This window comes from Sus scrofa, chromosome 9, assembly GCF_054392235.1.
Source record: "Sus scrofa isolate SSC_HxYL_T2T_F1_AM1 chromosome 9, Sscrofa_HxYL_maternal_Yorkshire_Landrace_v2.0, whole genome shotgun sequence".
Classification (NCBI taxonomy): Eukaryota; Metazoa; Chordata; class Mammalia; order Artiodactyla; family Suidae; genus Sus; species Sus scrofa.
This window is the reverse complement of record NC_139391.1, coordinates 42,342,276-42,357,561: the sequence shown is the minus strand read 5'-3', so window position 1 is coordinate 42,357,561 and position 15,286 is coordinate 42,342,276. Positions and strand designations below refer to the sequence as shown.

Sequence of the window (15,286 nt, the reverse complement as noted above, 5' to 3'; positions counted from 1 at the left end):
AGGTTTTGTTCCCCTAGAGCCCTTCTCAGTACCAAAATCTGTAGTAGTCAGGGTTCTCCAGAGAAACAGACCAACAGGATGTGTGTACATAGCAAGAGAGAGAGAGGATTCTTGAAAAGGATTGGCTGATGACATTGTGCCGATGTGGAGCAGCCAAGACGAACAGAGTGGCTGTTAGGCTGGAGACACAGAGAAGAGTTGCAGTTTGAGGCTAAAGGCAGTCTGCTGAGAGAATTCCTACTTCTTCAAAGAAAGTCAGTCTTTTTCTATTAAGGCCTTCAAACAACTGGATGAGGCCCATCTACATTATGAAGGCAATCTGCTTTCATTGGAGTCTACTGATTTAAACGTTAGTCTTGGAGTTTCCATTGTGGCGCAGCGGAAACTGATCCAACTAGTATCCATGGGGATGTGATTTTGATCCTGGCCTCACTCAGTGGGTTAAGGATCCAGCGTTGCTGTGAGCTGTGGTATAGGTCACCGAAGCAGCTTAGATCCCTTGTTGCTGTGGCTGTAGCTCTGATTTGACCCCTAGCCTCAGAACTTCCATATGCTGCTACTGCAGCCCTAAAAAGCCAAAAAAAATTTTTAAAGTTTAAAAACATTAGTCTCATGTTTAAAAAAAATCTTCTTGAAAACATCTAGATAAAATGACATTTGACCAAAGACCTGGGTACTATGGCCTGGCCACACCAATACATGAAACTAAGAATCACAGGAACTAATATGTCAAAGAGCTTGACATATTAAGCAGAGTTTGTTATTCTAACATAGAATGGGGGTGTAAGTGCATAGAAAATTAAGCTAATGACATAAGATAATTATCAACACAACACAAATTGATAAGGAATGAAAATGTAATCATAGTATACCGCGTGATTCCTCTTTAGAAATATTTACATCATCTTAGTGTGGTGGGCAAAATGATGCCTATGACCCTCCCCCAGAGGGCCACATCTTAATCCCTGGAACCTGTGACAACATTAACTTGCATGGCAAAGGGACTTGTTGATGTGATTAAGTCAAGGGTCTTAACATGGGAGATTTCCCAAGTGAAACCAATGTAATCAAAAGGCTCTTATAAGAAGGAGGCAGAAGGGGCTGCTGGGAGAAAGTGATGAGAAGCTGAGGTAAGGACCAGAGAGTCGGAGCGATTTAAGAGTCGGAACGATTTAACGATATCGTGCTGCTGGTTTAGAAGATGGAGGAAGGGCCCTGAGCTAAGGAAGGCTGGTGGTCTCTAGAAGCTGGAAAACACAAGGAAACACTTCTCCCCTCGAGTCTCCGGAAGGAACCAACCCCGCTAACAGCTTGACTTTACCCCTGCGAGACTGATTTTTTCCTTCTGACCTACAGAAGGTAAGGTAATCGATTCACGTGCACTTAAGCCACTAGTTTGCGGTGGTCTGTTACAGCAGTAATAGGAAACTAATTTAGCTAGTAATATAAAATCCTGAGGAATTAATCAACATTATAATCTTTTGACAGGAAGAGAAGGAAAAAGATGTGTGTGCATATGGGAGTGGGTAAAAAGATTAATAATCTGAAACTAGAATCCCAGATGATTCAACATAGATGATGGTGAAGAAAAGAGGCTAGAAATAAGTCCTGCTCAGGTTCTTGGTGTTTGTTTGGGTGTGGGTAAGCCATAGATACTGGTTAATTCTGTGCATTAATGGCTAAATAAAAATTAAAAGGATAAATGTTTTAGGGTTACTACTAAAATGAAGGATAGAAAGTATATCTTTCAAATCACTAGAGCTTAGCCAGCTTCTAGTATGGCTAAGTTTCTAATGAGCATATCCTCCCACAAATAACTTTTATAAAGTTTAGTGTTGGAGGGAGAGAAACCAACAGTAGGCAGATTCTGGAGAAGGGTTAATCTTTGAAAAATGGGAACAGTACAAATGCGTTTCCTCTCTTCACAGCTTTGAGCCTAAAGAAAATCTTAGACTGTGCTATGCAGGGCATCTAAAACTCCTAAAGCAAATCTTCTGTTTTTCTGCCTTGAAGAGCTAGAAAAGATATGGAATAGAAAGTCACTGGAAAGTTAAAGGAGAATCCTAGAAATGAAGGAGAAGGGAGGGAGTTCCCCAAATACTGTGTCAATGCTTAGCCAAATCCCTGCCTCTCCCCAGGGAGAACTGGTTAAGTCACAAGTGTTTCCAGGTGATTCCAATACACATTCAACTTTGAAAACCACTGATTTTTAAGTGGGAATTTGGCACCACAAACAAGGTTAACACAGAGATCCTCACCAACCCCTTGAAGTCCCATGATAGCACAATTTAATAGCATGCGGGGAGGAATTCTGGCTGGCTGGGCCAGACCTCATATGTTGTTCATGTAGACAATATACTTTTGCAAACTATGGAACAAGCAATGCTGCTGTAGGACTCCAGGGCAAAAGTGTAGCCTAGAGTTTCAGGGTAGTCTCCTGACCACTACCTGAAATCTAGCACTCTTGGGGCACACCAAGGATCATTAGCTTTATTAGCATTAGGAGGAGAAAGTTTCTGCCAGCAACATTAACCTAGCGTGTAAAATAAAGCCATGGAATTCCCAGGGATCCTTCTTCCCGTAGCTTTTGCAAGCATTGCTTGTCAGCAGGCAAAGCAGAGAGGGGTAAAAGAGGCAAACTTAGGCCACTGGATGGTTCATATGCACACGTGAGGCATCCCTTTGGGGAGGTTCATAAACAGCTGGGAAGACCTTTTGTTTGGAGGGAGGGCAATGGAGGATTGTGAATTTCGGCTTGGGCCGGCAAGAGGTTCAGAGGAGGCACTTAAAATATGGCAACTGGGTGTTGATTTGGTGTGGCCAGGTAACATTTGGACTTCTGAAGTCTGTGTATGGCAAAGAACTGGTCAAATGGTAAGGAAGAAAAAAAAAAAAAGATGGTGGATAAAGAATGCAAGAGCGACACGCTCACTGTTGGCTGTAACATTTGAAGCAAACGTGAATGTAATATTTTCAGTGTCAACATGTTGAAGCTCTATTGGTGTCTGCCACACTGGTGGGATAAGGGGGAAGAGACTTTCACTCTGAAGTTGACTCGGGGCCAAGAGATGAAAGCGTAATTGGGAGATGGGCTGTCATGATGGCACGAAAAGCAGTGTGTATGGTGGTGTGGTTGGGAATTGTACAGATCTGGGATTAAATTTCAGGTTACAAGTTTGCCCTTCGTGTAACCTTGAGTATTTTATTTATCCTCTGAATTTGGGGGGTCCTCAATCTGTCAGAGACAGTAATGCTCTCTTAAACCTTATGCTTGTGTCTGCTGTTCTCTGCAACCAATTTGACATTTTTCTGGAGGATATTTAGGAAGGTCTTTCTGATTTTCTAGAGGAAGCATTGTTGATAAATTTTGAGTTACAAAGAGGAGACAGATGGGAAGAACTTGGAACCTCAGTCAGGAAAGTGTTCTAAGCACAGAAGATCTAGTGGTGAGAGGCAGTGTCAACACCGGGGGTGTCATGTTGCTTGTGATAGTGTATGAAATTTCTTTTATATGTACCTAGGACTCATACCATGTATTTTTACATGGGAAGGGAAAAAAAATGATATATTATTTTCCTGTTTTCCACTAGTTGCCTGGATGATTTTTGTGACCCCCACCTTTGCCAATACCCCTGCCCCCCACAAAAGACTTTTAAAGCTAGGAAATGTTTTTTGCACTCACTACATTAGATAAGGGAGTTGTCTGATGAAAATCTGTCTCTCCAGGCAGGCCAAAGTAAATCTATCTTTGTATAAAGATAACTCAGATTGGGGGATAAAGCTGGCGCATGCCTAGGGGAATTCTTAACAGCACACAAATAGAGATCCCATCACAGGGCTCTTTCCTTCCAAATCCCCAAGGAAATCTTGCTATATAACACAATTTTGAGTTTTCCTCCCTTCCTGCCCAAATGGATCACTTAGTACTGTGTTTTGATATCACTTTTCCAACGCCATGCTTTCCACACCTGGGATTTCAAGAATCCCCAATCCTTCCCTCCTTTCCTTCCTCGCCCTCTCTCCCTCCCTTCCTTTCTTCTTTCCTAACATCCTTTTTTTCCTTCCTTCCTTTCTCCCTACAATTTTTAAAAATTACAATTTTTTTGTAAAGTTTAGGGAATGATAACCTGAATATCCAGGTACTCACTGCCCAGTTCTTAAAAAATAAAAATAAAGCTCCCTGAAGTTCCCGTTGTGGCTTAGCAGCTTAAGAACCTGACAGTGTCTGTGAGGATGCATGTTCAGTCCCTGCCCTTGCTCAGTGGGTTAAGGATCCAGCGTTGCCACGAGCTGTGGCTTAGGTCACAGATGCCGCTCAGATATGGCATTGTTCTGGCTGTGGCGTAAGCCAGCAGCTGCAGCTCTGATTCGATCCCTAGAACCTCCATATGCAGGTGCAGCCCTAAAAAGACAAAATAATAATGATAATATCTCCTTACAGTCAAACTTCTCTTTTCCTCCATGCTACTCACATTTCTTGGGTATGCTTATTTTGTTCTATTTTTCTTTTCAAGTGCCTTTCTTTTTTCAACTTAATTCCCTCTCCCAATTCTACTCATGGGCAGGAAATAAAATCATTAAAGGCAAACACTCTAGAGTCATGCCTGGGTTCAAGCCCTGGTCCAGCTACTGATCATTGGTGATTTGGCAGATAATTTAACTGCTTCCTGTGTTGGTTTTCTCATCTGTAAAATGAGATGCTTTTAATGCCTTCATATGCTATGGGAAGTAAGAGAAATAATATCACTACTAAAAATATTTCCTATGTGCCGATACATAGTCAGCTCCCCAAAGCTATTAAGTATCATCTTTTTATTCTGTATTTTTCCATTCCTTGTCAGCTAATCCTCAGTTGTTTTATTCACCTCACTTCCCCTGACTCCCTTCATGTCAGCCTCAGGTGCCCAGGCTATCTTCCTCCAGCAATGGGGATGGATAAATGAGGCAGAATCCAGGCAGGAGACAGCAGCAGGCTATACAAGTCTAGTTCCCAGCCCACCAACATAGCTAATAATGTGGAGACAAGGCTGTGATTTGCACAAAGCACCTTGTATGTTCCTCATCCATCCATTATGGCTCTGCTCTGAAGGACCATCTATCGTGCCCTGAAGCACACAGAGCGGCCACGTCTAATTTAAGAATTTTTAGCACAGGGAACTGCATCTAGTTACTCATGATGGAATATATGGAGGATAATGTGAGAAAAAATAATATATGTATATATACATACATGTGCGACTGAGTCACTTTGCTGTGCAGTAGAAAATTTGCAAAACACCGTAAACCAACTATAATGGAAAAAATAAAAACCAGTTAAAATCTTAAAAGGAGGCTAAATTGGATGATCTCAGTGTGCACACAATCCTTAACTAAGTGAGAAACACTTGGGGAAAAGGAAAAAGCATGGTGGGGGGTTTTCCTCAGGCAAGGATGTGAGGGCAGCTTCTTCAGGAAGGGTGAGAGACTTCTTCCTTGTCAAGCTCACCTTGCTCTGAGAGGTCCCAAGACTGTATCTCCTGCTCAACCACCCCAAAGAGAGGAAGGGGTGTCTGCTCTCTAGAGGACAAGAAACGCTTTGCCACATCCTCCCCAAATCCTCTCTGGGTGCAGCTTCAGTACAAAATAAGTTCAACTGTACCTGGAAATGGCTGCATTAAAAAGAGCAATGTATGAGCCATTTCTATTTCAAATTTTCCAGTAATGGTATTTAAAAATCCAAAAGATGCAGATGGACTTAATTTTAATATTTTATTTAACACCACATATTTTAACACCACATATCAATATTTTAACATATAATCAATATAAAGAATGAGATATGTTCTGGTATTTTTTTTAAAATACTAAGACTGTGCAATCGGGAGTGTGTTTATACTTAACAGCACACATCCATTTGGACCAGCCACATTCCAAGTGCTTACAAGCCACATGTAGCTGGTGGCTACCCAATTGAACATGGAGTCGTCAACCAAGAAGCCTTCTATTGCGTGATACCCAGCAGGTGCCCTGATCCATAGGAAGAGCATTGTTTCTTAGTTTCAGAGAAAAAGCTTTGTTCTACAGATAAACAGGCCTTCATCAACGAAGCAGAAGGACAGGATTATGCTTGACTCAGACTCCCTCAATAGGTCTTTCTCCAGCTGAGTCCTTGCACTCTTCACATGAAGGTCCTCAGTCAGACCCATCCACTCAAGGATCCATCAGTTCAGCATCCTTTATTTATCACTCAGCATCCTTTAGATCAACTGAACTGAGGAGCCTATTTAGAGGAAACCATTTAGTTTGCAGAGCTCTGACCTAATTTCCCTGAAAGTCTTTAAAAGGAGAACACCCAAAGATGCCTCCCTAGAAGAGAAGTTAAAGGGTTTCAAGGAGCAGAGGATGTCAAATGCTCAAATGTTGCTGATAGGCAGGAAGGGGACTGAGAATGAATGTCACGGAGCTCAGAGATGACCCCAACCGCATCCCCGCCCATGGGGTTGATGCAGTCCACACTCAGCCCCAGGCTGAGACACATGTGTCCGGGAGCCCAAGAGCCCAGGCAGGAGAGGGCCCATGAACAGGCTGTTAAGGAGGGAATAGCATGTGAATGGGAGCGAGTACTAGGAGGTGGTAGGAGTAACAGTGAGTGGGGGGAATCAGGAAAGACCTGCAGGGCTGTGAACACCAAAGTACCTGACACGCTCAGGAATGGGGGAAATTTGAGGCTTTCGGGAAAGGGGAAGGAACTTCTAGGAAGACATGAATGTTGGCAGGAATGACATTGTTTTCTGACTTTTCAGAATTGGCTAAAGGTTTCTCATCTGATGTTGATACTCTTCCTTGTTTCCTAAAATTGTTATTAATTTATTCATTAAAAATATTTCTTTAGTTGGGTTGGGAGAGAGGCAAAAGGAAGGAAGTAGTAGAGAACTACTGTTATTTACAGTCTGTGCTGGCAGTGAAGACATACCAACTACAGGTGCTCTAAGATGACGTAGAGGTTTGACTATATGATCTAAAGGAATAAACAAAACAATCAACAGGAGCACTAAAAGTAGTAAAAGAAGAAAGAAATTTTATAGTGGAGGAGAGAAGCTGGAAGTGATCTAGATTCTTCATCTTTCCCAGTGACAACTCAATGAATTCCATCTACTGTCAGTATAATCAATAAGTGCAAACATGAATTTGTTATACCACCTGTGACCTAAAAGAGAAATATGAACTCTTTGGAGAGAGTGGTTTTCCATGTAATAACATTCTATTGTACTTGGCCTTGCTTTTAACATGTACTATCTACTAGTAGTATTTAAAAGTTTTTAAAATTAGAATTTCCAACATTTAATTTTTGTCACAGATAAATGAAGCCCAAACATATCAGTTGCACTAATGATTATAGGTACCTATAATCACAGCAGTTTCATTAAAAATTCTATGAGATTTACTACCCTTATTGTGGATTTCATGACCTTGAGAAAAGAAGCAGTGATAAACATGACTTCATTTTCTTATAACACAGGATTTCTGGACCCTTGTATTCTTTCTCACTTTTTATTGAACATTTTCAAACATTTATATAAGTAAGTAGAATGGACTATAATTAATCCTTAGCTCTCTATCATCTGATTTTTAACAATGATTAACATTTAACCATATTTTTTCCATTTTGTGTTTTGGCAGAAGTATTTTAAAGTAACTGTCAGACAAATGAAACTTTAGCTCCAAATGTGTATGTATGCTGCTCCTTTTAAAAACATGTGATTTCTTAAGGACAATGCCACCATCATTCCTAACAAGATTTATAGTAATAGCTTAATTTCACCAAATATCCTATTCACATTCAAAATTCCCCAGTTGTCCCCAAAACATCTTTTACAAGTTCAAGCCAGCAGGATTCAAAAAATAATCCTAACGTTTTAATAATTGAATGCTACATATCTTTTAAGTTTTTCTTTTTAAAAACAGATTTATTGAGGTGCAATTGATATACCAAAAAACTGTACATATTTAATTTGTACAATTCGAGCTTGGACATATGTGTAACACCCACGAAGCCATCACCACCATCAAGGTAATAAACATACTTATCACCTCTAAAAGTTTTCCTGTGCAGCTTAGTTATTTTTGTTTAGTTTGTGGGTATGTGTATTAACATGAAATCTACACTGCTAATTTTTTAATTGTAGTATTGCTAACTATAAGAAGTTTTCCAGGAGTTATCATCGTGGCTCAGTGGTTAATGAATCTAACTAGGAACCAGGAGGTTGTGGATTCGATCCCTGCCTTTGCTCAGTGGGTTAAGGATCCAGCATAGCCATGAGCTGTGGTGTAGGTTGCACACGCGGCTCAGATCCCACATTGCTGTGGCTCTGGTGTAGGCCAGCGGCTACAGCTCTGATTGGACCCCTAGCCTGGGAACCTCCATATGCTATGGGTGCAGCCCTAGAAAAGACACACACAAAAAAAGTTTTCTAGAATTTGTTCACCTAGTAAAACTGAAAGATTTTATATACACTGAACAACACCCCATTGTCCCACCCCCAGCCTCTGGCAACCACCATTCTACTTCTTAAATCTCTTTTAATCTAGAACAGTAACTTCACAACTCCTTGGGTTTTGTTTTTGTTTTGTTTTTGTTTTGACATTGACTCATTGAAAAACAGAACAGTCCATCCTGAAGAATATCCCATCTTCTGGATTTTCTTACTGCTTCCTCAAAGTGTTATTTTTTTTTTTTTTTTTTTTTTGTCTTTTTGTCTTTTTGCCATTTCTTGGGCCACTCCTGCGGCATATGGAGGTTCCCGGGCTAGAGGTCGAATCGGAGCTGTAGCTGCCAGCCTACGCCAGAGCCACAGCAACGCAGGATCCGAGCCGCGTCTGTGACCTACACCACAGCTCACGGCAACGCCGGAACCTTGACCCACTGAGCAAGGGCAGGGATGGAACCCGCAACCTCATGGTTCCTAGTCGGATTCGTTAACCACTGCGCCACGACGGGAACTCCCAAAGTGTTATTTAATTTGGTCCTTTACTCTTCTAGGTTTCCTATAAACTAGAAATGGCTCTGAAGACTCAATGAGATTCTGGTTCAACATTTTGAACAAAAGCACTTCACATTTCATCACGACAGAAGGCATATAGTGGCCAACTGTCCTACTTGTAGTGGTGCTAAGTTGGTTTGGGTGATGGCAGGCTGACTTCCCCACTGTGTAGATGCACTTTCTCTTACAGCCAGGAAGTAATCTATGGGGTGATTTTTGGGCATCTTGTGAATATCTAATGACTCACTCTAGCATTAATTAATGGTTATTATCTAGATAGGCATTCATTAAGAGTTCAAAAACTGGTGATTTTCTTTTTGTCCTTTTTTAGGGCCACACCCGCAGCATAAGAAGGGCCCTAGGCTAGGGGTCCAACTAGAGCTGCAGCTGCTGGCCTACGCCATGGCAACGTGGGATCCCGAGTCTGTGACCTACAGCACAGATCACAGCAACGCCAGATCTTAACCCACAGAGATAGTCCAGGAATCGAACCTGTGTCCTCATGGATGCCAGTCAGGTTCATTAACCACTGAGCTACGACGGGAACTTCATAAACTGGTGATTTTCTAATTCTTCATTTATTCCCTGGAACAATTCTATAATAAGAACTTTCCTTCATCAGTTCAAGTTCTTTTGATTTCCCTAAATATAATTCACATAGGAAATGCAAGATGAATGCTAATTCTTTAGCTTTAATTATTAAGAGTAAGGTGTTTCTGCACTTCCTACCTCCAGCGATGATAAATGAGATTTCTGCTCTCTCTCACTCCCTTGGTCTCCCATAAACTCAGATTTTTATATATTTAATGCATTTCAATCAATTGCAGTCATTCTTTTCAGTGTTCAAATTGCCCCATATTTGACCAGTGAGAGCCCTCTCAAGTTCCTTTTCAGACCCCTAAATGGAAGGGGACCTCATTTTTTATTCCACAATTTCTGTTTATAAGAAGAGTTTAGTGTCACATGTGAAATTTTATCCATGGCTGCTAGAAGCCTGAACAAATCAGAAATGAACTCAGAATTACCTTCCAATATAAAAAGAAAAGGGTATGATACTGAGTGTAGGGGACTAGGGAAAAAAATGTTAGGAAATGTCAGACATTGCAGGGATGGAAACAAATTAGATATAAGTAAATCAAAAAGCAAACCCAAATAACCTCAGGACCATTTTACAATGTAGATGAAAATTTCATGCAGTTGTTCTTAAGGCTATACATGTTAACATTTACAGATATCCTTCTACCAAAATGGAGAGAGAGACAGAAAGAGGGGAAGTGGAGAAGGAAAGAGAGAGGGGGAGAGAGAAAGAATCAGAAAGAGAATACCTTGGTTCTTCCAAAAAGTCCAGTTGCACCAAGTCCATCCATCACCTGTATGCCATCTGAAGTCCCACCTTGTCCTTACTTTATTCTATGTCTGACTCTGGATTTGTTCCTTGGTTTTGACATGGCCTTTCATTTCTTTTTTTTTTTTTTTCCCCACTAATGACTTTGATAAGGATTGTTCTATTTTTGGATGCAAATTTTAAGAATTATGTCACATTCCCCAGAATATTGTCTACCATTTTGTTAATGGAGCAGAGCAAATGTTCCAAGCCAAAGTGATTCAAGACATACATTTGTTTATGGTGACAGGTCTTACACAAGGTACAGCCCAACTTGAAAGCGAGAAAACCGCAAATTGAAGCAAAAATCTGAATCCAGTTACTTAATTATAAAATCAAAGATTACTTGCAGGATTTAATGGAAAATTATCCACAATCAAGTTGGCACTAGCAAAATATTGGGACTACATGTCAGGAATTATGTTCAGGGGTGAGGTGAAGGCTGGTAGTCATGGGAGAGGATTCATTTCTCACATTAGTTACTGAAAAATAAAGGCCGAAAGATGAATGCTACCCCATACCACTACTTCCCCAAAGCATCAAAAGAACCAAATCATATTCTTAGTTTTTGTCTTGATATGACTTATACGTAGAATCTAAAATGTGACGCAAATGAACCTATATACAAAACAGAAACAGACTCATAAACATGGAGAATAGGCTTGTGGTTGCCAAGGGGGAGGGAGAAGATAGTGGGATAGACAGGGACTTTGGGGTTGGTAGATGCAAACTATCACATTTAGAATGGATAAGCAATGAGATCCTACTGTATAGCACCGAGACCTATGTTCAGTCTCTTGTTATAGAACATGATGGAAGATGATGAGAAAAAGTAGGTATATTTTTATATATGACTTGGTTAGTTTGCTGTATGGCAGAAACTGACATAATATTTTAAAACAACTATACTTTAATAAAAAAATTAATGACTAAATCATAATATTTACAGAAAACATTCTATTTCCTAACCATCATCTCTCATATATCTTACCAAAGATATAAAAATCTAAGAAGTAAGCATGGTGACATAGATGAGATAAAGCTGGACATGTCTGTGAAGCAGAGAATGTTTCCAAGGCAAGAGTGGGCCATTGGGATTTAACATCTTTTGCTGCTATAATTCAGGCTTGTTTTGACTTCATTGCAGCCTTTGCTTCTTTAATTTGATGAGCATGAGAGACCGAAAGAACAAATATTTAGCTATGATGAATTTTGGTTTATTACAATCAGGCAACTTGACATAAGAGTGGTACTATTGTATTGTGAAATGAGGAACCAATTAACATTAAAAGAAGAGTCAGGGCTAGTGGATATCAATGAGTGTTAATTGTTAAAAGGATAATAATAGTTTATATTTTTGAGCCCTTATATTATTCCAGAATTATTTTACAGCATATCTTAAGTCAGTCCTAGAAATGGATACCATTCTGCGTTTTACAGACCATGAAACTGAAACAGGGAGAGGTTAAGTAAGCTATCTGAGAATACAGAGGTAATAAGGGACAAAGCTGGGATTCAAATCCGGGCTGTTCAGAGCCCAGTCTCTTAACCTGTATTTGATCATGATTGTGTTCACTTATTGACAAATACAATCATTCATTTATTCATCCAGCAATTATATATTGAATGGCTCCTATTTCCATGCAAGTATGTACTGAATGGCTTCTATTTCTATATAATTGTGTCAGCCGTGGCAGATCCAGAGCAATGTAAGATTAGCATACAGCCCTTCAAGTGGAATCCAGTGACTCTTTTCTCCTTTGACAGACTTACTCTCAGGGCAAACCACCCGAAGTTTGGGGTTTGTCCTGCTCATAAGGCCCCAGCCAGCTCTCTCAGACCTCAAACCTTTCCTGGGGCCCTTATACTTCTGATGACCCACACTCCACAACAGAGCCAGAAGGAGGATCCACAGGGCTCCCATCCAGTCCTGGCCTAAGCAGAGAGAGCTTTAGAGAAGCTGGAGGGAGGAAGATGAAATCTCAGCTCTGCTATGGGGCCGGTGGAGGAGAAGGGAGGAAGGTGTGTCCCAAGCACTGTGTGGCATGTGTGACTGTATCTATTCTCACTTAACCCTTTTCCCTGAGAGGTGTGTAGCATTACTTCACATTTGCAGGGGAGAAAACAAGTTTATTGAGGTTAAGTGAATTTTTGAAGATCACCCAGTTAAGCAGTGAAGATTGGATTTGAATTTAGAAATGTTTAACCAGGAACAACTCTCTTTCCACCATGCCAGATGCCTCATACCTCTTGGGATTTGGGCAGTAGATCTTACCATCTAGCAAGATCCGATTGTTTGCATTTGTGACATCATGTTAGCTTGAGTCAGTCACGGGGAAGGATATTTATACCACAGAAATTGGCAGATGCTGCAAGTCAGGGCTTTTGGTTCCAACTGCTGATTGTTGAACATTTACCTGTGCACCAACAGGATTTGGTAAATTGTAGGACAGGTATGTGACCTAGATCAGAAATGACTCTTAGCTGATCTTCATGGTGGAGTCAGGAAATGTTTAAGAGGAGGACCAGCCAGGGTATAACCAGTTACACCAGTCTAAAAGGGCTCTAAGCCAAAGTTCAGTAAATTTGTCTGTAAAGGGCCAGATGGCAACTATCTCAGGTTTTGATGATTGCATATTTTTCTTCGCTTTATTTTTACAAACCTAAAAAGGCAATGACCGTATTTACCCATCCCACTCCCTAGCCTGAATAAATACAGGCTGCAGACTGGGTTTGGCGGGGAGCCATTAGTTTGCTGGCTCCTACTGTAAACTAGCAGCAGACACGCAGAAAGGGAGAACCTATTTATTTCCATCATCCTTAGAGAAAGTGCACTTTGCAAGTGGAAGTGAAAAGTAGAATACTTTTTATCAACTGCTTAGAGTATGGAATACTGAACCACCACCTGCCTCCTCCCTAAAGTGTGTAACTAAATGACAATGGCCTGATACTGAACAGCCTTCTGAGCAGGGCAGGACTTTTCAATCACAGAACTCTTATTTGGCTTAGTGAGATGTGCAGCTTGGGGTCAGAGGTGAATTGTTCAAGACAATAGTGGTGGCATTGTAAGTTCTCTGTGACCAGATGGTCCTCAGCTTACACATCTCAATATGTATTGACCATATCCTTGACCATATGTTCTTCCTTCTCTGCCCAGGTCATACTTTGCAGGAAGGAAGAACATATTATATGAAATATCTGAGACCCAGATTATGAAGATAAGGAGATAAATGGTCCCCCTATTCCTGGGGTGACTAATATGTACGAAATGGGATGACCTTTCTTGAGCACTAGAATCCCTTCTTTCATGATGTGAAGTAGAAGAGAAAGCATAGACCCCTAGTTTTATTGGATCCAGAGCAGATTAGAGTAGAAAAAAGCTGCCTCTTAGTAGAAAAAGCACTAACGCTGCTTTTATTTATCCAACCTACTGATGAAACTTTCACAAGAATTATGAGTTACCTGTCTTGGGAGCTGCTTCCCAGAGATCTTGTAGTGACGACTCAACCATGATGAGTTTAGGTGAGAACCAAGGAGAGATACAGGGCAAATAAACAAGCACGAGCCACCTGACCTTGAGCAATAGAGTGGTGACAGGATGCTTTAGGGTGTCATTCCTAAATTGATCCTATTGCCAGAGGCCAGGATGGAGGTGTTAGAATTACATTGGAAAAATATAAAGAAATACAGATTCCTGAGCATCTCCCAGGAAAAGTCTTACTTGGTTGGTCAGAAGTTAAGTCTGTCAATCACTGTTTTGTAAAAGCTTCACGGGCAGTTGTGGTACCCAGGCTCATGGGGGAGCCGATTTTGAAAATGCCTTGGTAGGGGAAAGAGCTGGTCTCAGCATGTGGCCTGCAGGTAGTTTATCAAGGGACTAGATGTTTTGGGAGTTCTCAAAGAAAACCACTTAAACACTTTGTTTACTTCTATTTCATAAATTTGAAATGAAATGAAATACATTTCATCCTTAGGCTAGTTTGAGGTAGATTTCTATCACCTGTTTTTAAAAAATCTTACCTAATACAGAGAACTAAAGCCATGAAAGATTTATCTGTCAAGCAAAATTATGATTTTCCCCAGATTTCTCCATATTCTTAATAAAAATTGCTTGCTCAAAGGTGGTATATGAATCGTAAGGTCTATTTTGGTAATACAAAATATCTTGACTAGTGTTCAGTTAACATGGAGCAGTTTGGTATTTGCAACCATATTTTTAAAAAATCATTTCAGGGATTTGTTTATGTTAAATTTACATTTTATTGGTTTCTATTATGTAATTTTATAATCTCACTACAAAGATAAATAACTCAAAGGCTTAAGAGCAGATTATTGAAATTAAATGTAATGGTAAAACCAGTAACAAATCCTTCAACTCAAAATCATTTTACACAAAATGAAGGGCTTCTTTCCAAACATCCGTGAATGTGGTAATTTTATGCAATTACATTAAAAAAGTATAAAGAAATAAACCCACAAATCTCTGGTAATTAAATTTTATATAATCAGTAACCTATTTGCCCCTTGGGTATTATTTTTTTTATAAGACTTTGTCAACTACATCTGCAGTAGAAGAAAAATATTTTGTGTCTATATACTTTCCTTCACTTCTAGCAATGGAGTCTGGTCATATGGTCTAGGCGTCATCACCAAAATCATTTATACCTTGGGCCTCTGTCATTCCATCCAACATGTACACGTGACCCAAAGTGGGACCATCAGTCTTCTCTATGTTTTTAATCCATATATAGGCTCCAAGAGATCTGGGATCCCAAGTCATAAGAATCATGCAACCTTTCGGCTGTCACATTGAAAAATACTGCCTTGGAGTTCCCATCATGGCACAGTGGTTAACGAATCCAACTAGGAACCATGAGGTTGT

At 40.2% G+C, this 15,286-nt stretch overlaps 1 long non-coding RNA gene across 1 annotated transcript in view; it reads left to right on the top strand.

Moving 5' to 3' along the window:
* The first annotated feature begins 1,106 nt into the window (after positions 1-1,106).
* Positions 1,107-15,286, top strand: part of LOC146399864 (uncharacterized) — a 112,858-nt gene continuing 98,678 nt past the window's right edge. The window contains exon 1 of the long non-coding RNA XR_014815366.1: positions 1,107-1,359. This is a non-coding gene — a long non-coding RNA (uncharacterized LOC146399864). The remainder of the gene's footprint in view (positions 1,360-15,286) is intronic.